Raw genomic sequence first — 22,514 nt, 5'->3', positions numbered from 1 at the left:
TACTGATGTGTGACCCCCTCCCACTACGAGCTTTACTAGATGGCCTGTTAGCTGACAGTTCTTCGGAGGAACCCTACCCAGAGTCCTCAGGGCCCTCCCCTGAATCTACCTGGGTACCCTCCTCCCCTACCTCCTGATCTTGGGATGGGCCAGACTGTGTCTAGTCACTTTCTAGGAGAAGGTTAAGGAGAAGATCTTTGGTAGGGTTCTTATTTCTATGCAGAGACTCCTCAGACTTTTAAAGTTTAAACTGCCATAAGTTGCCTGGACAACTTTGGGAGTGGCCTCTACTACGGACATAGTTGCAAGAAAGAGTTTAGGATAGAGAGAAAAAAGTTTAGAAACTTTTAAAGAAAAGAGAAATACTTTTTCAAACTTTTCAAACCTTTTTAGAAACTTTTCAGAAAGTTTTTAGAAAGAGAGTTAGACTGTTTAGGTTAACTGTATATATTTTTAAGTATTTGGAATATGTTTTTCTTATGAAAAGCACCAATTACAAAGTGGTAAAGCTGTATTTGTAGGAAGGTAGGCTCTTTCTAGCCTTGTTACCCCCACTTTTGGCCTGGTTGTGAGTATATGTCAGGGTGTTTTTACTGTCTCACTGGGATACTGCTAGACAGGACCCCAGTGCTCATAGTGGAAACCTTATGTTGTCAGTGTGTTTGATATGTGTCACTAGGATCCTGCTAGCCAGGACCCCAGTGGTCATAAGCTGGTGGCCTGTGCGTGTACCCTGTGTGGTGCCTAACTGTATCACTGTGGATCTGCTAACCAGAACCTCAGTGTTTATGCTCTCTCTGCTTTTAAAATTGTCACTGCAGGCTAGTGACTAATTTTACCAATTCTGATTGGCACACTTGAATACCCTTATAATTCCCTATCATATGGTATCTAGGTACCCAGGGTATTGGGGTTCCAGGAGATCCCTATGGGCTGCAGCATTTCTTTTGCCACCCATAGGGAGCTCAGACAATTCTTACACAGGACTGCCACTGCAGCCTGAGTGAAATAATGTCCACGTTATTTCACAGCCATTTTACACTGCACTTAAGTAACTTATAAGTCACCTATATGTCTAACCCTCACTTAGTGAAGGTTAGGTGCAAAGTTACTTAGGGCCAGATGTAGCAAATTAGCAAATTGAGACTTGCAATTTGCGAGTCCCTGCGACTCGCAAATTGCAAGTCGCAATTTGCTATGCAGAACGGTGTCTCAGACACCGTCTGCGAGTCGCTATGGGGTCGCAAAGACCCCATTAATATTAATGAGGTGGGTCGCAAATTGCGGCCCCATAGCGACTATGGGCACTCGCAAACATGGAGGCCTGCTGTAGTCAGCAGACCTCCATGTTCGTGACTGCTTTTAAATAAAGCAGTTATTTTTTTTAAGTGTAGCCCTTAAAGGAAAACGAGCTGCACTTAAAAAAAAACTCTGAAACCTTTTGTTTCAGTATTTTTTCAGAGCAGGTAGTGGTCCCTTGTATATTTTTGGGTCCATTCCTGACTCGCAAAATGCATTTCTGCATAGGAAACACGCATTTGCGAGTCGCAAATGGCAAATTTTGCCGTTTGCGACTCGCAAAGTGTTTCCTACATCTGGCCCTTAGTGTGAGGGCACCCTGGCACTAGCCAAGGTGCCCCCACATTGTTCAGGGCAAATTCTCCGGACTTTGTGAGTGCAGGGACACCATTACACGTGTGAACTACATATAGGTCAATACCTATGTGTAGCTTCACAATGGTAACTCAGAACATGGCCATGTAACATGTCTAGGATCATGGAATCATGGAAAGACCCACACTTTTATTAATCTGATCCTCCCAATATAATTTACTGGATAAACTCACACCCAGATAGTCAAATGTGCTGACCTTATTCAAGGGGACTCCATCTAGTACGATAGTACATTTCTTGCGTGCTCCAGAATGGAAAACCATCAATTTGGTTTTGTTAAAGTTCAACTCCAGACCATAGTTCCGACAAAATAGATTAAATCTATCGACAAGGGTTTGGAGACCCATTGGGGTCTTTGAAATAAGGAGTGAATCGTCAGCAAAGAGAAGAATGGGAATTTTCTGTCCATTTAGGGTGGGGGCATCATTCAGGCAGGAAAGCATATCCTGTACCATCTCATTAATAAAAAGGGAAAACAAAAATGGGGCTAGAACACAACCCTGGCGAGCTCCTCTGTGGATAGGGATTTTTCCTTTCAGCTCTCCTTGATTAGCCCATCTCACTTGTGCGTATGTTCCTTCGTGCAACCGTTTTAGAATTTCTGCCCCCTTCCACATAATCGGGATTGGGCCCCCTTTTGCAATTTGGTTTGACAATAAATTTATGTACCAGGTCCATATAACTGGTTCGGATCTGTAAAGATCACCTGGGATCTTATCCGGTCCTGGAGCTTTACCTGGCTTAAGAGAATTGATTGCATCAAGAGTTTCATTCAGGGTAAAGTGGATAAAATCCTCATGGTCATGTAAGACTTTTCCTAAAGAATCAGGGGCAGGATTCACATCTAGTGAAAGCAAAAGGCCCTGTTTCACATCATTAATATTGGAGGCCAGCAGGGTGCCAGCCTTGTCATAAAGACGGGAAAAGTGGTCCACCCAGCTTTCCGGTTGGATATGGTTCTTGATAATATTCCTGCCCCCTCTTTGGCATTTGGACAACAATTCCCAAAATAGTGTGTTATTGTTTGAATTCCCAAGTTTTGTTTTGCTCGTAGGGTAGCTTCCTTATAAACACGTCTAGCTTGTTGTACCTCCCCAGGGACCCAAACAATATAGCTTTTTTTAGCCCAGACTTTGCCCTGGAACAAGCTTCATCAAACTATCCATTGCTTGCCAAATCTGCACCACGCTGTCTAGTCCCAACTTTTTTGTAAAAAAAACTTAGCATTTTTGTGATCATAGTACCATGCAGACCAAGAAGAGTGATATGATTTGAATTCGAGTCTTCGTAGGCTGCCAGATTATCAATAAACAATTGGTAAAACCCACATAACAGATAGGGATTGGACATCACCTTTGGCCACCCAACCTTCTTAGAGCTGTTATTCAAGCTAGGTAAAGGGACTGCTGTACATACATTATTACGGGTCCTCCTAAAAACACCGCCTAAAAAGTAAGAAGCAAGGGAAAATGATCTCTTTCGCATCTCGAGTCCACCCTCATATCCCTCAACAGGGGCCATAATCTCACATCCACCAAAAAATAGTTGATTACACTTGTCGACATACCACGTTTGAATGTGTGGGCAATGTTTATATCAGAGGGCATGCGACCATTGCAGGCTCTGAGGCCATACTTTGAAAATAAGGATGCCAACTGCACAGCCACTCGAGAAAGCGAACATGATCGATGGCTAGTTATCTGTGGAATACCCCATATTTCATCCTCCTCAGCCCTTAAGCCACTGAGCATTTCAGAAGGTTCAAAGGTACAGTTCAAATCTCCCGCTATAATCAGGGTAGACGAGGATTGTAGGGTGTCTAGACAATCAGATAGTAATTCTAGAATCTGAGACTCAGAACCTTTGGGGACTGATCTGGCACAAACATTAATAACAATAATATTAAAATTTTGTTGGAACGAAATTTGCATCCCCATTAAATCAACACAATCAATGTCTAAAATCTTATAATCACATTGCAGTTTCTTATTTAGGAGAATTAAAAGAAAGGAAGCCATCAACATTGATTGGGTCCACTGCCCAAGTTTCCTGAAATAGGCAGATATCTTGGGTATTTATATATGCAATCCAGTCTGGATCGTCCAATTTCCTCACAAGGCCAGCTACGTTCCAGGACATTAATGATAAGCCAGGATTATCTGGCTCAGATCCATAGGTCTGGGGGCTAGCTTCCATCTTTGTGATCTCCTCCTTGTTATTCCCAATGGGTCCTTCCATGTGAGAAGCCACGGAGATAACCCCATTTGGTACTTCCTGTGCAGTGGTTAGTCATACATGATCAGGCCGCAAATTTCCCACAGCCACTGTGGGATCCCTTCCTTGTCGATGGACCATACATCCATAGATGGCAGATTGGGAAACTTCATCGGGATTCAGTGCAAGGGTAATCCCTTCCCTGTTCAGCCCCCTATATTGGCGGGTACGCAAATCAAAAGCTATAAGTTGATCCACCAATACCTTGTCAAAAAAACTGGATGGAAATTATATCGTAATTGGACCCCGGGGAACTAAGTCTCTTTGCTTCGGAAATATCCGAGCGAATGACTGAAAGGCAGTTCCGCCGGAAACGTAACCAATGAATGACCTTGTTGATCCGAGACTCCTGGTCCTCAACTAAACCTGGTGACAACATAGAAACATCGGTCATGAAGATAATATTATCTCCACATTTTCTACATAGATTTTTAGTCGAAAGAGTTGGATCACCTAAGTCATTACCAAGGGGAGAGTCAATGATGGTGGGAGGTTCTAATGACCCATTCGCAGAAGAATAAGTAGTGGAAGTATCGGCCCCCTTAACCACTGGATCAGCAATGGTTTTACACCCCCTTGGTCTTTGCCTATCCAGAGTTACATTAGGCCGAATGGAAATACTGTCAGAACTCACCATAAAATCCCTATTTATAGATATGGTATTGGGTCCCCATCTCTTGTTAGTAGAAAAGTTTGCAGGGCTTGATTGATAGACCTCCGAACGAGGCAGAGGCAAACCCACACTCTGGGAAAAGGTTGCCCAAGAGTGGTATTAGAAGGGGTAGTTGACTTAATCACAACAGACTTAACATCCCCCTTTCCCACCACCTCATCCTGTAGACTACTACAACCACACTGGTATGCCATTTTACCCTTCACTAGTTTAGCTAATTGCAGTACCAGGCGCTTGACTTCATCGACCCTCTGTAAAATAAGGGCCATATTAACTTCACAAACAGAAGGAGGCTCTAAGCCATTAGATGAGAAGGGACAGTTCAGTAAAGAAACGTTAGACAAATTAGCATCCTCAGTAACAGAATTGGTCTGATCCATGATAATATCACCACCCTCAGACAAGGGACCATACCGATTAGAACATGTTATATTTGGAATCACCCTTATTTCAGGGCTAAGGGGTAAAGGTACGATCGTTACATCTTCCACATCTTTTACAGGTGTTACCCCTGCCTAGGGGGGGAATTGGGAGCACTACACAGTATTCCTTGGGAGGGTAATAGAGTAATAGGATTTGGTTCCTTCCTCACCGTCACCCTTAGTAACTGAATTTAATTTTCAACCCCTCCTTCTCCTAGAAAAAAACTCTGGTATTTTCTTTGCTTGGATCGGAGCCCTCTTTGTAGACAGGCATCCATTAGTATTTAGATCTGGATCACCTTTCAAAATGGCCTCTACTTCCTCAAGTAATACATCAATCTCGTCTCGTGCTTTATGGTCACAATCCCTACCCATTGCTGGTATCCAAGGGCGGGTTTTCAGTTTTTTTTTTGTCATTCAAGGGCACGGGCAAATCCGCAGCCTTTCTTTTCCCCATAATAATAGGAAAAAGTGATAATAATTAACAACCAAATAGGGAGAAAAAGAAAAATGCCACAAGCTCTTACTAAATGCTTAAACCTTCTCCCAAGAGAATAGCCCTGCCCGGCCTCGATCGGGTGATGACGGGCGAAGACGGGCCCGTCTTGGCCCGTCTTGGCCCGGTCTTCACCCAGGCACTCGCCCGGGAGTGTCCCACGGGGGAGTGTGTCAATTTCAGTCTCCAGCCGGGGCCAGGGAAGCCAGGATATGAAGTCCTCCCCAGGCAGCAAAGGTTTTGCCAATGGTGCGGCCCGCAGGGGAGCACGTCAATTTCAGTCTCCAGCTGGGGCCAGGGAAGCCGGGATATGAAGTCCTCCCCAGGCAGCGAAGGTTTTGCTAATGGCGCATCCCGCGGGGGAGCGCGTCAATTTCAGTCTCCAGCCGGGGCCAGGGAAGCCGGGATATGAAGGCCAGGGAAGCCAGGATATGAAGTCCTCCCCAGGCAGCGAAGGTTTTGCTAATGGCACGTCCCGCGGGGAACGTGTCAATTTCAGAATCCAGCCGGGGCCAGGGAATCCGGGATATGAAGTCCTCCCCAGGCAGCGAAGGTTTTGCTGGTGCGTCCCGCGGGGGAGCGCGTCAATTTCAGGTACTTTATTTTAGGGTCAATGTGCCAAAAATATCTCAGAGGATATACTCCCTTCGGAGGTAAGTAAAATACACAAAATATATACACAAACCAAAATCATGTAAGTAAAACTGTCAGAAAGTAGTGCAAACACTGTAGAATACAATAGGATGCAATAGGCCTAGGGGCAACACAAACCATATACTAAGAAAGTGGAATGCGAACCACAAATGGGCCCCTAGGCTAGTGTAGTGTGTAGAGGGTCGCTGGGAGTGTAATAAAACACTAATGGTGTCCAAGATACCCCACCCCAAGACCTGAAAAGTAGGAGTAAAGTGCTACTACTGCCCCAGAAACACATTAAACTCGTGATAGAGGATTTTGCAAAGACCACAACAGGCTGCAAAGCAATGAAGATGGATTCCTGCACCTGAAGACCTGCAAATGAAGGGGACCAAGTCCAAGACTCGTGAAAGTGTCCAGGGGGGGCAGGAGCCCACTAAACCCCAGATGAAGGCTGCCTCTGGATGGAAGAAGCTGAAGATTCTGCAACAACAAAAGGTGCTAGGAACTTCTCCTTCATGCAGACGATGTCCCACAGAGTGTGGGAGGATGCAGAGTTGTTTCCTTGGCAAGAGACTGCAATCAAGCCTTGCAAGATGCAGGAGTCACAGTTGAAGAAAAAGGGTGTTACCCGGGTTCAGGAAGGACCAGGACATCACCACTTGGGAGAGGAGACAGAGGGGGCCCTCAGAAACACAGAGAGCCTATGCACAAGAAGATAGCACCCACAGAAGTCCTTGAACATGGGTTTAAGAAGACTAAGCATGGCAGTCATCTCAACATTACAAAATAGGGTCCCACGAAGCCGGAGATCAACTGAGGGAGCTGAGCATTGCAGGACGGAGTGCTCAGGACATGAGCTAGGCTGTGGATGAAGGATACCTTGCAAAAGCGCACAGAAGCCCTAGCAGGTGCAGTTCATTGGTGCACAGGATTACTGTCTGGAGAGGGGAGGCAAGGACTTATCTCCTCCAAATTTAGACAGTTGGACCACTGGACAGTCTGGGTCACTTGGGTCTACACCCTGTGTTCCAGAGGCCATGCTCGTCAGGATGAGAGGGGTCCCAGAGTACCGGTAACGCTGAAGTTTGGTGCCTGCTGGAGCAGGGGGAAGATTCCGTCAACCCACGGGAGATTTCTTCTTGGCTTCCAGTGCAGGATGAAGGCAGACAGCCCCCAAAGCATGCACCACCAGGAAACATTCGAGAAAGCTGGCAGGATTAGGTGCTACAATGTCGCTGGTAGTCTTCTTGCTACTTTGTTGCAGTTTTGCAGATGTCCTGGAGCAGTCAGCGGTCGATCCTTGGCAGAAGTCGAAGAGGGAGATGCAGAGGAACTCTGATGAATTCTTGCAAGTTGTTATCTGAGGAAAATCCCACTGGAGAGACCCTAAATAGCCCTCAAAGGAGGATTGGCCACCTAGTCAGGTAAGCACCTATCAGGAGGGGTCTCTGACGTCACCTGCTGGCACTGGCCACTCAGAGGCCTCCAGAGTGCCCTCACACCTCTGGATTCAAGATCGCAGAGGTCCGGGACACACTGGAGGAGCCCTGGGCACCACCCCTGGGGTGGTGATGGACAGGTGAGAGGTCACTCCCCTTTCCTTTGTCCAGTTTCACACCAGAGCAGGGACTGGGGGTTTCCTGAACCGGTGTAGACTGGTTTATGCAAGGAGGGCACCATCCGTGCCCTTCAAAGCATTTCCAGAGGCTGGGAGAGGCTACCCCTCCCCAGCCTTTAACACCTACTTCCAAAGGGAGAGGGTGTGACACCCTCTCTCAGAGCAAATTCTTTGTTCTGCCTTTTTGGGACTGGGCTGCCCAGACCCCAGGAGGGCAGAACCCTGTCTGTGGGTTGGCAGCAGCTGTAGCTGCAGAGAAAACCCCAGAGAGCTGGTTTGGCAGTACCCTGGGTCCATAGTGGAGCCCAGGGGGTGCATGGAATTGCCACCCCAATACCATAATTGGCTTGGGGGGGGAAATTCCATGATCTTAGACATGTTACATGGCCATATTCGGAGTTACCATTGTGAAGCTACACATAGGTATTGACCTATATGTAGTGCACGCATGTAACAGTGACCCCACACTCACAAAGTCTGGCAAAATTGCCCTGAACTATGTGGGGGCACCTTTTCTAGTGCAAGGGTCCCCTCACACTTAGTAACTTTGCACCTAACCTTCACTAAGTGAAGGTTAGACATATAGGTGACTTATAAGTTACTTAAGAGCAGTGTAACATTGTAGTGAAATAATGTGTGCTTATTTCACTCAGGCTGCAGTGGCACTCCTGTGTAAGATTTGCCTGAGCTCCCTATAGGTGGCAAATGCTGCAGACCATAGGGATTTCCTGGAACCCCAATACCCTGGGTACCCAGGTACCATATACTAGGGAATTATAAGGGTGTTCCAGTGTGCCAATTAGAATTGGTAAAAATGGTCACTAGCCTATAGTGACAATTTTAACGGCAGAGAGAGCATAAACACTGAGGTTCTGGTTAGCAGAGCCTCAGTGACACAGTTAGTCACTACACAGGTATACAGATTCAGGCCACAAACTATGAGCACTGGGGTCCTGGCTAGCAGGATCCCAGTGAGACAGGCAAAAATAAACTGACATACATGTAAAAATGGGGGTAACATGCCTGGCAAGATGGTGCTTTCCTACACCCCTCTACACATTCCACTTACCTATGTGAGGTTCCTGCATTTGCATCCCATTTCTTTTTAGTGTATAGTTTGGGCTCCCCCTCGGGTCACTATTATCTATTTGAATTTGCACTATTTTCTATGGTTTTCTATGCCTAGTGTACATATCTAGTTTGTTACTGACGTCCCATTGAAGGGTTGCCTCTCTAGTACGTTTTGGTAATTGTGTCACTAAAATAAAGTACCTTTACTTTTGTTACACTGGGTGTTTTCTTTTATGTGTGTAAGTGCTGTGTGACGACAGCGGATTTGCATGAGCTTTGCATGTCTCCTAAATAAGCCCAGACTGGTCATCCACAGCTACCTCTAGAGAGCGTGGCTTACAGACACTGCCAACATTACATTGAAAGGGGATACCTGGACCTGGTGTAAGGTGTAAGTACCTTAGGTGCCCACCACACACCAGGTCAGTTTCCTACAGTGATCTTTCAGGTCCTGGTCCACGTGCTTCTGGACCCTTAGTCTTTCTTGATCTGATCTCTGTGATCTTAGTCCTCCTGTCTCTTTCCATCCTGACCCTGATCAAACTAGATCTGGTCACCCTGTTACTGGTTTTCTGGATCTGGCACTCTTGGTTCTAGTCCTTTCTGACCCCGGTACTGGTCCTTTTAGGTCTGTCCACCTGGGACGGCTATTTCTAGCCCTGGTCAAACTGGTCCCTCTGTTCCTGGTTGGTACATTGGGGCCTTCATACCCCTCCTTTTCAATATGATCGGGGACCTTTGTTTCTTCTGTTCTTTTGGGTCTTTGTGCACTGGGTCCTGATCCCCTTTTCCACATCTCCTGACCCTTCTGATCCTTCTCCGCCTTGTTCCAATACCCCTTGTTCTGTTTTTCTCTTTCCTGTTCATCCTCATCTATTTATTCCTTGTCCCCACTGGCATTGGGAATGTTGGTCCACATGGGTTATGTCTGGTACTTCCTACCCTGTCCTTGTGGCTCTGGTCTCCTGACCCTCCTGTTGGTCCACCTCCTGACCTTGTACTCCTGTTGGCCATCATACTCCTCCTATTGGTTGTTCAATGTTGTTTTTTCTGAGCACTCACTATCACTTTTTTTTTTTTTTTTTTTTTTTTTTTTTACTTAGCACTGACCGAAGTGAGGGTTCAGTAGTGAAAGGACCTTGCCCACCTAAAACATTGCTTAGAATGTTAAACATGAAACTACTATTCCCAAGACCCATAGGGCGGTTGACTAAAATGTAAGGATAGCCCCATGGGCTACTCATGAGATGGGACCCATGAGCATCTATGTTCCAACTCTCCTGAGTGAATAGCATGAAAAAGTGTGTCTATTCAGCCAACACCTGTGTGAATGTAGACACTCTTCTTGTGAATTAACCAGATGCATTCCTTAGCTGCCTCTTGCTTTCACTTCCCCATACTACAAAAACTCTCTTACTGTGTCCCACTCAATCTATCTCCTGCTAGTGTTTCAAGGCACTGTGCCCACAAACACCAACTGCCTGTGGAAAAAGGTGTTAGGGCTTGGGAGGAGTAGCCTCCCCCAGCCTCTGGAAATGCTTTCATGGGCACAGATGGTGCCCATTTCTGCATAAGCCAGTCTACACCGGTTCAGGGATCCCCCAGCCCTGCTCTGGCGCAAAACTGGACAAAGGAAAGGGGAGTGACCACTCCCCTGACCTGCACCTCCCCTGGGGGGTGCCCAGAGCTCCTCCAGTGTGTCCCAGACCTCTGCCATCTTGAATCCAGAGGTGTGAGGGCGCTCTGGAGGCCTCTGAGTGGCCAGTGCCAGCAGGTGACGTCAGAGACCCCTCCTGATAGGTGCTTACCTGACTAGGTGGCCAATCCTCCTTTGAGGGCTATTTAGGGTCTCTCCAGTGGGATTTTCCTCAGATACCGACTTGCAAGAATTCATCAGAGTTCCTCTGCATCTCCCTCTTCGACTTCTGCCAAGGATCAACCGCTGACTGCTCCAGGACATCTGCAAAACTGCAACAAAGTAGCAAGAAGACTACCAGCGACATTGTAGCACCTAATCCTGCCAGCTTTCTCGAATGTTTCCTGGTGGTGCATGCTTTGGGGGCTGTCTCTGAGTGGCCAGTGCCAGCAGGTGACGTCAGAGACTCCTTCTGATAGGCTCCTTCAGGTGTTGCTAGCCTATCCTCTCTCCTAGGTAGCCAAACCTCCTTTTCTGGCTATTTAGGGTCTCTGATTTGGGGAATTCCTTAGATAACGAATGCAAGAGCTCATCAGAGTTCCTCTGCATCTCTCTCTTCACCTTCTGCTAAGGAATCAACTGCTGACCGCGCTGGAAGCCTGCAAAACTGCAACAAAGTAGCAAAGACGACTACTGCGACCTTGTAACGCTGATCCTGCCGCCTTCTCGACTGTTTTCCTGGTGGTGCATGCTGTGGGGGTAGTCTGCCTCCTCTCTGCACTAGAATCTCTGAAGAAATCTCCCGTGGGTCGACGGAATCTTCCCCATGCAACCGCAGGCACCAAAGAACTGCATCACCGGTCCTCTGGGTCTCCTCTCAGCATGACGAGCGAGGTCCCTTGAACTCAGCAACTCTGTCCAAGTGACTCCCACAGTCCAGTGACTCTTCAGTCCAAGTTTGGTGGAGGTAAGTCCTTGCTTCCCAACGCTAGACTGCATTGCTGGGAACCGCGTGTTTTGCAGCTACTCCGGCTCCTGTGCACTCTTCCAGGATTTCCTTTGTGCACAGCCAAGCCTGGGTCCCCGGCACTCTAACCTGCATTGCACGACCTCCTGAGTTGTCCTCCGGCTTCGTGGGACCCTCTTGTGCAACTTCGGGTGAGCACTGATTCACTCCAATTCGTAGTGCCTGTTCCAGCACTTCTCTGGGTGCTGCTTGCTTCTGAGTGGGCTCTTTGTCTTGCTGGACGCCCCCTCTGTCTCCTCACGTAATTGGAGACATCCTGGTCCCTCCTGGGCCATAGCAGCATCCAAAAACCCTAACCGCGACCCTTGAAGCTATCAAGGCTTGTTTGTAGTCTTTCTGCACGGAAACACCTCTGCGCGACTCTTCATGACGTGGGACAATCATCCTCTGAAGGGGAAGTTTCTAGCCCTTGTCGTTCTTGCAGAATCCACAGCTTTTACTATCCGGTGGCAGATTCTTTGCACCCACAGCTGGCATTTCCTGGACATCTGCCCACTCCCGACTTGATCGTGACTTTTGGACTTGGTCCCCTTGTTCCACAGGTACTCTCGTCAGGAAATCCATCGTTGTTGCATTGCTGGTGTTGGTCTTCCTTGCAGAATTCCCCTATCACTACTTCTGTGCTCTTTGGGGAACTTAGGTGCATTTTGCACCCACTTCTCAGGGTGGGCTATTTTTCTAACCCTCACTGTTTTCTTACAGTCCCAGCGACCCTCTACAAGGTCACATAGGTTTGGGGTCCATTCGTGGTTCGCATTCCACTTCTAGAGTATATGGTTTGTGTTGCCCCTATCCCTATGTGCCCCCATTGCATTCTATTGTGACTATACATTGTTTGCACTGTTTTCTATTGCTATTACTGCATATTTTGGTATTGTGTACATATATCTTGTGTATATTTGCTATCCCCATACTGAGGGTACTCACTGAGATACTTTGGCATATTGTCATAAAAATAAAGTACCTTTATTTTTACTATATCTGTGTATTGTGTTTTCTTATGATATTGGGCATATGACACTAGTGGTACTGTAGGAACTTCACTCATCTCCTAGTTCAGCCTAAGCTGCTCTGCTAAGCTACCTTTTCTATCAGCCAAAGCTGCTAGACACCCCTCTACACTGATAAGGGATACCTGGGCCTGGTGCAAGGTGTAAGTACCTCTTGGTACCCACTACAAGCCAGTCCAGCCTCCTACATTGGTTGTGCAGCGGTGGGATAAGTACTTTGCAACTACTTACTACTTTGTCATATTGTACTTTTCATAAGAGAAAAATATACAAAACAAGTTAAGTGTATGTACACCTAACCAAAAAGTTTTGCTTTTCTTCTCTCACTCCTTTGCTAAGTGCTGAAAAGTACCTCTAAACTTTCTAAAAGTTCTTTAAAAGTTTTAAAAGCTTTTTCTGTTCTTTAAAAAAGTTCTAAAAACTTTTTCTTTCTTTTTCTGTCCCTTAAACACTTTCTATAATGTCTGGCACAGGCCAAACTGTTGATCTGTCCAAACTTGCTTATGATCACCTTAGCTGGAAAGGAGCAAGGAGTCTCTGCATTGAAAGAGGTTTAGGGGTAGGGAAGAATCCCTCAAGAGAACTGTTAGTTAATATGCTCATTGAACAAGATAAGACCAATGTTGGCACATCTGTTGAGAAATTAGCTGATGGTTCCCAATCTGACCCTGGGGCACCCCTAGCAAAGGATTTAGAAGGGAACCTTCCCAACCTGCCCATTAGCAGGCCACCTAGCATAGCTGGTACTGATGTAAATTCACATCACAGTAAGAGTGTTACTTCTCATCATAGTAGGAGTGTTACTTCTGTTAGCCAGGTTGTTAGAGTGCCATCTCTTAGGGACAGGTCTCCCTCTGTTCATTCTCACCATACTTCTGTTTCAAGGCATGCACCACCAACCCACCCTGATGACAGAGTGTTGGAAAGGGAGCTCAATAGATTGAGAGTGGAAGAATCCAGGCTGAAACTCAAAAAGCAACAGCTGGATTTAGATAGGCAGTCCATTGATTTAGAAAAAGAAAGACAGAGGTTGGGGTTAGGACCCCATGGTGGCAGCAGCAGTATTACAGATAGTAATCCTGTTAAAGAGCATGATTCTAGGAATCCGCATAAGATAGTTACCCCTTACAAGGAGGGGGATGACATTAACAAGTGGTTTGCTGCACTTGAGAGGGCCTGTAATGTACAGGGGGTCCCTCAAAGACAGTGGGCTGCTATCCTATGGCTATCTTTCACTGGAAAGTGTAGGGATGGCTTCCTTACTGTTAAGGAAAGTGATGCCAATAATTTTGCAGTTCTTAAGAATGCACTCCTTGATGGTTATGGCTTAACCACTGAACAGTACAGGATCAAGTTCAGAGAAACCAAAAAGGAGTCTTCACAAGACTGGGTAGACTTTGTTGACCATTCAGTGAAGGCCTTGGAGGGGTGGTTACATGGCAGTAAAGTTTCTGACTATGAAAGCCTGTATAACTTAATCCTGAGAGAGCATATTCTTAATAATTGTGTGTCTGATTTGTTACACCAGTACCTGGTAGACTCTGATCTGACCTCTCCCCAAGAATTGGGAAAGAAGGCAGACAAATGGGTCAGAACAAGGGTGAACAGAAAAGTTCATACAGGGGGTGACAAGGATGGCAAGAAGAAGGATGGTAAGTCTTCTGACAAGGGTGGGGACAAATCTAAAAATGAGTCTTCATCAGGCCCACAAAAACACTCTGGTAGGGGTCGTGGGCCCAAATCCTTTTCAAATCAAAACAAAGAAAAGAAACCATGGTGCTATTTATGTAAAATAAAAGGCCATTGGACATAGATCCCAGTTGTCCAAAGAAAAGCACCAAGCCTCCTACCACTACAACCCCTGCTGCTACACCTAGTGTCCCTACTAATAGTAGTGGTGGTGGGAGCAAACCTACTAATAGCCAATCCAAGGGAGTAGCTGGGATCACTATTGGTAATTTAGTTGGGGTTGGTCTGGTTAGGGAGACCACAGAGGCTTTGTTAGTCTCTGAGGGGGGTATTGATTTAGCCACCTTGGTTGCTTGTCCCCTTAATATGGATATGTACAAGCAACTACCCCTAATAAATGGTGTAGAAGTTCAGGCCTACAGGGACACAGGTGCCAGTGTTACAATGGTAATAGAGAAACTGGTCCACCCTGAACAACACCTACTTGGTCACCAGTACCAAGTGACTGATGCTCATAACAACACTCTTAGCCACCCCATGGCTGTTGTAAATCTCAACTGGGGGGGGGGGGGTTACTGGTCCAAAGAAAGTTGTGGTTGCCTCAGATTTACCTGTAGACTGTCTACTAGGGAACAATTTAGAGACATCAGCTTGGGCAGAAGTGGAGTTGGAGGCTCATGCAGCAATGCTGGGCATTCCAGGGCATATTTTTGCTTTGACCAGGGCTCAGGCCAAAAAGCAAAAAGGACAAGGTGACTTGGATCCTGGAAGAATGGACCAAGTGCTCCCTAAAGCTAGGGTTAGTAAATGTAAAACACTACCTACTATCCCTCCCTCTACAGTGGATTCTACTTCTGAGGAAGAAGAATTTCCACCCTGTGCAGAACCTACACCAGAGGAGCTGGAAGCAGACACTGCTGAGCTTTTGGGTGAAGGGGGGCCTGCCAGGGAGGAGCTGAGTGTGGCACAGCATACCTGTCCCACACTAGAGGGTATAAGGCAGCAAGCTGTAAAACAAGCAAATGGGGATGTCAGTGACTCTCACAGAGTTTACTGGGAGGACAACGTTTTGTATACTGAAGCAAGGGATCCAAACTTGGAGCTGCCAGGAGATTGGTGATTCCTCAGGAATACAGAAAGTTCCTCCTAACTCTAGCCCACGACATTCCCTTAGCTGGACATTTGGGGCAAATGAAAACTTGGGACAGACTTGTCCCCTTGTTTCATTGGCCTAGAATGTCAGAGGACACAAAGGAAGTTTGTAAGTCCTGTGAAACCTGTCAAGCCAGTGGCAAGACAGGTGGCACTCCAAAGGCACCCCTTATTCCACTGCCTGTGGTTGGGGTTCCCTTTGAAAGGGTAGGGGTTGACATAGTTGGCCCCCTTGACCCTCCTACTGCTTCAGGCAATAGGTTTATCTTGGTCGTAGTGGACCATGCCACCAGATATCCTGAAACTATTCCTCTAAGGACCACTACAGCTCCTGCAGTGGCAAAGGCCCTCCTGGGAATCTTTTCCAGGGTGGGCTTCCCAAAAGAGGTGGTATCAGACAGGGGAAGCAATTTCATGTCTGCTTACTTAAAGGCCATGTGGAAGGAATGTGGTGTGACATACAAGTTCAACACACACTATCATCCACAAACAAATGGACTGGTTGAGAGGTTTAATAAAACTCTCAAAGGAATGATAATGGGACTCCCTGACAAACTCCGCAGGAGATGGGATGTCCTGTTACCTTGCCTCCTTTTTGCTTACAGGGAGGTACCTCACAAAGGAGTGGTCTTCAGCCCCTTTGAACTCCTATTTGGACACCCTGTAAGAGGTCCTCTAACACTTGTGAAGGAGGGTTGAGAACAACCTTTAAAAACTCCAAAGCAAGACATAGTGGACTATGTACTTGGCCTAAGATCAAGGACAGCTGAGTACATGAAAAAGGCCAGTAAAAACCTTCAGGCCAGCCAAGAGCTCCAAAAGCAATGGCATGACCAGAAGGCTGTTTTGGTTCAGTACCAACCAGGGCAGAAAGTGTGGGCCTTGGAGCCTGTGGCCCCAAGAGCACTCCAAGACAAATGGAGTGGTCCCCACATAATTGTTGAAAAGAAGGGAGAAGTCACCTACTTAGTTGACTTAGGCACTGCCAGGAGTCCCCTTAGAGTGTTCCATGTCAATCACCTGAAACCCTACTATGACAGGGCTGATCTCACCCTGCTCATGGCAACAGATGAAGGACAGGAAGAAGAGAGTGACCCTCTCCCTGATCTCTTCTCTTCCACAGAGCAAGATGCTCTAGTGGAAGGTGTAGTTTTGGCAGATTGTCTTACTGCTGACCAGAAAGACCACTGCATAAATCTCCTGGGTCAGTTTTCTGAACTCTTCTCTACTGTGCTAGGCACCACTTCTTGGTGTGAGCACACTATAGATACTGGAGACAGCTTGCCTGTCAAAAGTAAGATTTATAGGTAGCCTGACCATGTCAGAGACTGCATAAAGCAAGAGGTGCAGAAAATGCTTGAACTGGGAGTGGTTGAGCACTCTAAAAGTCCATGGGCCTCTCCTGTGGTACTTGTACCAAAACCTCATTCCAAAGATGGTAAAAGGTAAATGAGATTTTGTGTTGATTACAGAGGTCTCAACCAGGTAACCAAAACTGATGCTCACCCTATACCCAGGGCAGATGAGCTCATAGATACACTGGCATCTGCCAAGTATCTAAGCACTTTTGATTTGACTGCAGGGTATTGGCAGATCAAGTTATCAGAAGATGCAAAAGCAAAAACTGCATTTTCAACCATTGGAGGTCATTACCAATTCACAGTAATGTCTTTTGGATTGAAAAATGCACCTGCCACTTTTCAAAGGTTGGTGAACACAGTCCTGCAAGGGCTGGAAGCTTTTAGTGCAGCATATCTAGATGATATAGCTGTCTTTAGCTCCAGCTGGGATGATCACCTGGTCCACCTATGGAAAGTTTTGGAGGCCCTGCAAAAGGCAGGCCTCACTATCAAGGCTTCAAAGTGCCAGATAGGGCAGGGGAAAGTGGTTTATCTGGGACACCTGGTAGGTGGAGAACAGATTGCACCACTTCAGGGGAAAATCCAAACTATTATAGATTGGGTTCCCCCTACAACTCAGACTCAGGTGAGAGCCTTTTTAGGCCTCACTGGGTACTACAGGAGGTTCATAAAGAACTATGGCTCCATTGCAGCCCCTCTTAATGACCTCACATCTAAGAAAATGCCTAAGAAGGTATTATGGACAGCAAACTGTCAGAAAGCTTTTGAGTAGCTGAAGCAGGCCATGTGCTCTGCACCTGTCCTGAAAAGCCAAACTCCCAAAAAATCATTGTCCAAACTGATGCATCTGAATTAGGGGTAGGGGCAGTCTTATCACAACTTAATTCTGAGGGCCAGGATCAACCTGTTGCTTTTATCAGCAGGAGGTTGAACCCTAGAGAAAAGCGTTGGTCTGCCATAGAGAGGGAGGCCTTTGCTGTGGTCTGGGCACTGAAGAAGTTGAGGCCATACCTGTTTGGCACTCACTTCAATGTTCAGACAGACCACAAACCTCTACTTTGGCTAAGACAAATGGAGTGGTCCCCACATAATTGTTGAAAAGAAGGGAGAAGTCACCTACTTAGTTGACTTAGGCACTGCCAGGAGTCCCCTTAGAGTGTTCCATGTCAATCACCTGAAACCCTACTATGACAGGGCTGATCTCACCCTGCTCATGGCAACAGATGAAGGACAGGAAGAAGAGAGTGACCCTCTCCCTGATCTCTTCTCTTCCACAGAGCAAGATGCTCTAGTGGAAGGTGTAGTTTTGGCAGATTGTCTTACTGCTGACCAGAAAGACCACTGCATAAATCTCCTGGGTCAGTTTTCTGAACTCTTCTCTACTGTGCTAGGCACCACTTCTTGGTTTGAGCACACTATAGATACTGGAGACAGCTTGCCTGTCAAAAGTAAGATTTATAGGTAGCCTGACCATGTCAGAGACTGCATAAAGCAAGAGGTGCAGAAAATGCTTGAACTGGGAGTGGTTGAGCACTCTAAAAGTCCATGGGCCTCTCCTGTGGTACTTGTACCAAAACCTCATTCCAAAGATGGTAAAAGGTAAATGAGATTTTGTGTTGATTACAGAGGTCTCAACCAGGTAACCAAAACTGATGCTCACCCTATACCCAGGGCAGATGAGCTCATAGATACACTGGCATCTGCCAAGTATCTAAGCACTTTTGATTTGACTGCAGGGTATTGGCAGATCAAGTTATCAGAAGATGCAAAAGCAAAAACTGCATTTTCAACCATTGGAGGTCATTACCAATTCACAGTAATGTCTTTTGGATTGAAAAATGCACCTGCCACTTTTCAAAGGTTGGTGAACACAGTCCTGCAAGGGCTGGAAGCTTTTAGTGCAGCATATCTAGATGATATAGCTGTCTTTAGCTCCAGCTGGGATGATCACCTGGTCCACCTATGGAAAGTTTTGGAGGCCCTGCAAAAGGCAGGCCTCACTATCAAGGCTTCAAAGTGCCAGATAGGGCAGGGGAAAGTGGTTTATCTGGGACACCTGGTAGGTGGAGAACAGATTGCACCACTTCAGGGGAAAATCCAAACTATTATAGATTGGGTTCCCCCTACTACTCAGACTCAGGTGAGAGCCTTTTTAGGCCTCACTGGGTACTACAGGAGGTTCATAAAGAACTATGGCTCCATTGCAGCCCCTCTTAATGACCTCACATCTAAGAAAATGCCTAAGAAGGTATTATGGACAGCAAACTGTCAGAAAGCTTTTGAGTAGCTGAAGCAGGCCATGTGCTCTGCACCTGTCCTGAAAAGCCAAACTCCCAAAAAATCATTGTCCAAACTGATGCATCTGAATTAGGGGTAGGGGCAGTCTTATCACAACTTAATTCTGAGGGCCAGGATCAACCTGTTGCTTTTATCAGCAGGAGGTTGAACCCTAGAGAAAAGCGTTGGTCTGCCATAGAGAGGGAGGCCTTTGCTGTGGTCTGGGCACTGAAGAAGTTGAGGCCATACCTGTTTGGCACTCACTTCAATGTTCAGACAGACCACAAACCTCTACTTTGGCTAAAACAAATGAAAGGTGAAAACCCTAAATTGTTGAGGTGGTCCATATCTCTACAGGGAATGGACTATACAGTGGAACATAGACCTGGGAATACCCACCCCAATGCAGATGGACTCTCCAGATATTTCCACTTAGACAATGAAGACTCATCAGGTCATGGCTAGTCTTATTGTCCTTCGTTTGGGGGGGGGGTTGTGTAGGAAAGTACCATCTTGCCTGGCATGTTACCCCCATATTTCACTGTATATATGTTGTTTTAGTTGTATGTGTCACTGGGACCCTGCCAGCCAGGGCCCCAGTGCTCATAAGTGTGCCCTGTATGTGTTACCTGTGTTATGACTAACTGTCTCACTGAGGCTCTGCTATCCATAACCTCAGTGGTTATGCTCTCTCATTCTCTTTCCAAATTGTCACTAACAGGCTAGTGACCAATTTCACCAATTTACATTGGCATACTGGAACACCCTTATAATTCCCTAGTATCAAGGTACTGAGGTACCCAGGGTATTAGGGTTCCAGGAGATCCCTATGGGCTGCAGCATTTCTTGTGCCACCCATAGGGAGATCTGACTATTCTTACACAGGCCTGCCAGTGCAGCCTGAGTGAAATAACGGTTGGGTGCTAAGTTACTTAGTGTGTGGGCACCCTGGCACTAGCCAAGGTGCTCCCACATTGTTCAGGGCAAATTCCCCGGACTTTGTGAGTGCGGGAACACCATTACACGCGTGCACTATACATATGTCACGACATATGTATAGCGTCACAATGGTAACTCGGAACATGGCCATGTAACATGTCTAAGATCATGGAATTGTCACCCCAATGCCATCCTGGAATTGGGGAGACAATTCCATGATCCCCCGAGTCTCTAGCACAGACCCGGGTACTGCCAAACTGCCTTTCCCGGGGTTTCACTGCATCTGCTGCTGCTGCCAACCCCTCAGACAGGTTTTTGCCCTCCTGGGGTCCAGCCAGGCTTGGCCCAGGAAGGCAGAACAAAGGACTTCCTCAGAGAGAGGGTGTTACACCCTCTCCCTTTGGAAAAAGGTGTTAGGGCTTGGGAGGAGTAGCCTCCCCCAGCCTCTGGAAATGCTTTCATGGGCACAGATGGTGCCCATTTCTGCATAAGCCAGTCTACACCGGTTCAGGGATCCCCCAACCCTGCTCTGGCGCGAAACTGGACAAAGGAAAGGGGAGTGACCACTCCCCTGACCTACACCTCCCCTGGGGGGGTGCACAGAGCTCCTCCAGTGTGCTCCAGACCTCTGCCATCTTGGAAACAGAGGTGCTGCTGGCACACTGGACTGCTCTGAGTGGCCAGTGCCAGCAGGTGACGTCAGCGACTCCTTCTGATAGGCTCCTTCAGGTGTTGCTAGCCTATCCTCTCTCCTACGTAGCCAAACCTCCTTTTCTGGCTATTTAGGGTCTCTGCTTTTGGGAATTCCTTAGATAACGAATGCAAGCGCTCATCATGGTTCCTCTGCATCTCTCTCTTCACCTTCTGCTAAGGAATCGACTGCTGACAGCGCTGGAAGCCTGCAAAACTGCAACAAAGTAGCAAAGACGACTACTGCGACCTTGTAACGCTGATCCTGCCGCCTTCTCAACTGTTTTCCTGGTGGTGCATGCTGTGGGGGTAGTCTGCCTCCTCTCTGCACTAGAAGCTCCGACGAAATCTCCTGTGGGTCGACGGAATCTTCCCCCTGCAACCGCAGGCACCAAAGAACTGCATCACCGGTCCTCTGGGTCTCCTCTCAGCACGACGAGCGAGGTCCCTTGAACTCAGCAACTCTGTCCAAGTGACTCCCACAGTCCAGTGACTCTTCAGTCCAAGTTTGGTGGAGGTAAGTCCTTGCTTTCCCACGCTAGACTGCATTGCTGGGAACCGCGTGTTTTGCAGCTACTCCGGCTCCTGTGCACCCTTCCAGGATTTCCTTTGTGCACAGCCAAGCCTGTGTCCCCGGCACTCTAACCTGCATTGCATGACCTCCTGAGTTGTCCTCCGGCTTCGTGGGACCCTCTTGTGCAACACGGGTGAGCACCGATTCACTCCACTTCGTAGTGCCTGTTCTGGCACTTCTCCGGGTGCTGCTTGCTTCTGAGTGGGCTCTTTGTCTTGCTGGACGCCCCCTCTGTCTCCTCACGTAAATGGCGACATCCTGGTCCCTCCTCGGCCACAAGCAGCATCCAAAAACCCTAACTGCGACCCTTGCAGCTAGCAAGGCTTGTTTGTGGTCTTTCTGCATGGAAACACCTCTGCATGACTCTTCACTACTTGGGACATCTATCCTCGAAAGGGTAAGTTTCTAGCCCTTGTCGTTCTTGCAGGATCTACAGCTTCTACCATCCGGTGGCAGCTTCTTTGCACCCACAGCTGGTATTTCCTGGGCATCTGCCCACTCCCGACTTGATCGTGACTTTTGGACTTGGTCCCCTTGTTCCACAGGTACTCTCATCAGGAAATCCATTGTTGCTGCATTGCTGGTGTTGGTCTACCTTGCAGAATTCCCCTATCACTTATTCTGTGCTCTTTGGGGAACTTAGGTGCACTTTGCACCCACTTCTCAGGGTCTTGGGGTGGGCTATTTTTCTAACCCTCACTGTTTTCTTACAGTCGCAGCGACCCTCTACAAGGTCACATAGGTTTGGGGTCCATTCGTGGTTCGCATTCCACTTCTAGAGTATATGGTTTGTGTGCCCCCATTGCATTCTATTGTGACTATACATTGTTTGCACCGTTTTCTATTGCTATTACTTTATTTTGGTATTGTGTACATATATCTTGTGTATATTTGCTATCCCCATACTGAGGGTACTCACTGAGATACTTTGACATATTGTCATAAAAATAAAGTACCTTTATTTTTAGTATATCTGTGTATTGTGTTTTCTTATGATATTGTGCATATGACACTAGTGGTACTGTAGGAGCTTCACTCGTCTCCTAGTTCAGCCTAAGCTGCTCTGCTAAGCTACCTTTTCTATCAGCCAAAGCTGCTAGACACCCCTCTACACTAATAAGGGATACCTGGGCCTGGTGCAAGGTGTAGGTACCTCTTGGTACCCACTACAAGCCAGTCCAGCCTCCTACACCCTGCATCTGTCATCTACGTCATAGCACTTACATGAGGCTCCCTGCCTCCAGACAGGGCAACGCTACCCAAGGTTTCTTTTATTTCTGTTAAGAGAATAC

This window comes from Pleurodeles waltl, chromosome 7 (assembly GCF_031143425.1).
Source record: "Pleurodeles waltl isolate 20211129_DDA chromosome 7, aPleWal1.hap1.20221129, whole genome shotgun sequence".
Taxonomy (NCBI): Eukaryota; Metazoa; Chordata; class Amphibia; order Caudata; family Salamandridae; genus Pleurodeles; species Pleurodeles waltl.
This window is presented reverse-complemented; position numbering follows the sequence as displayed.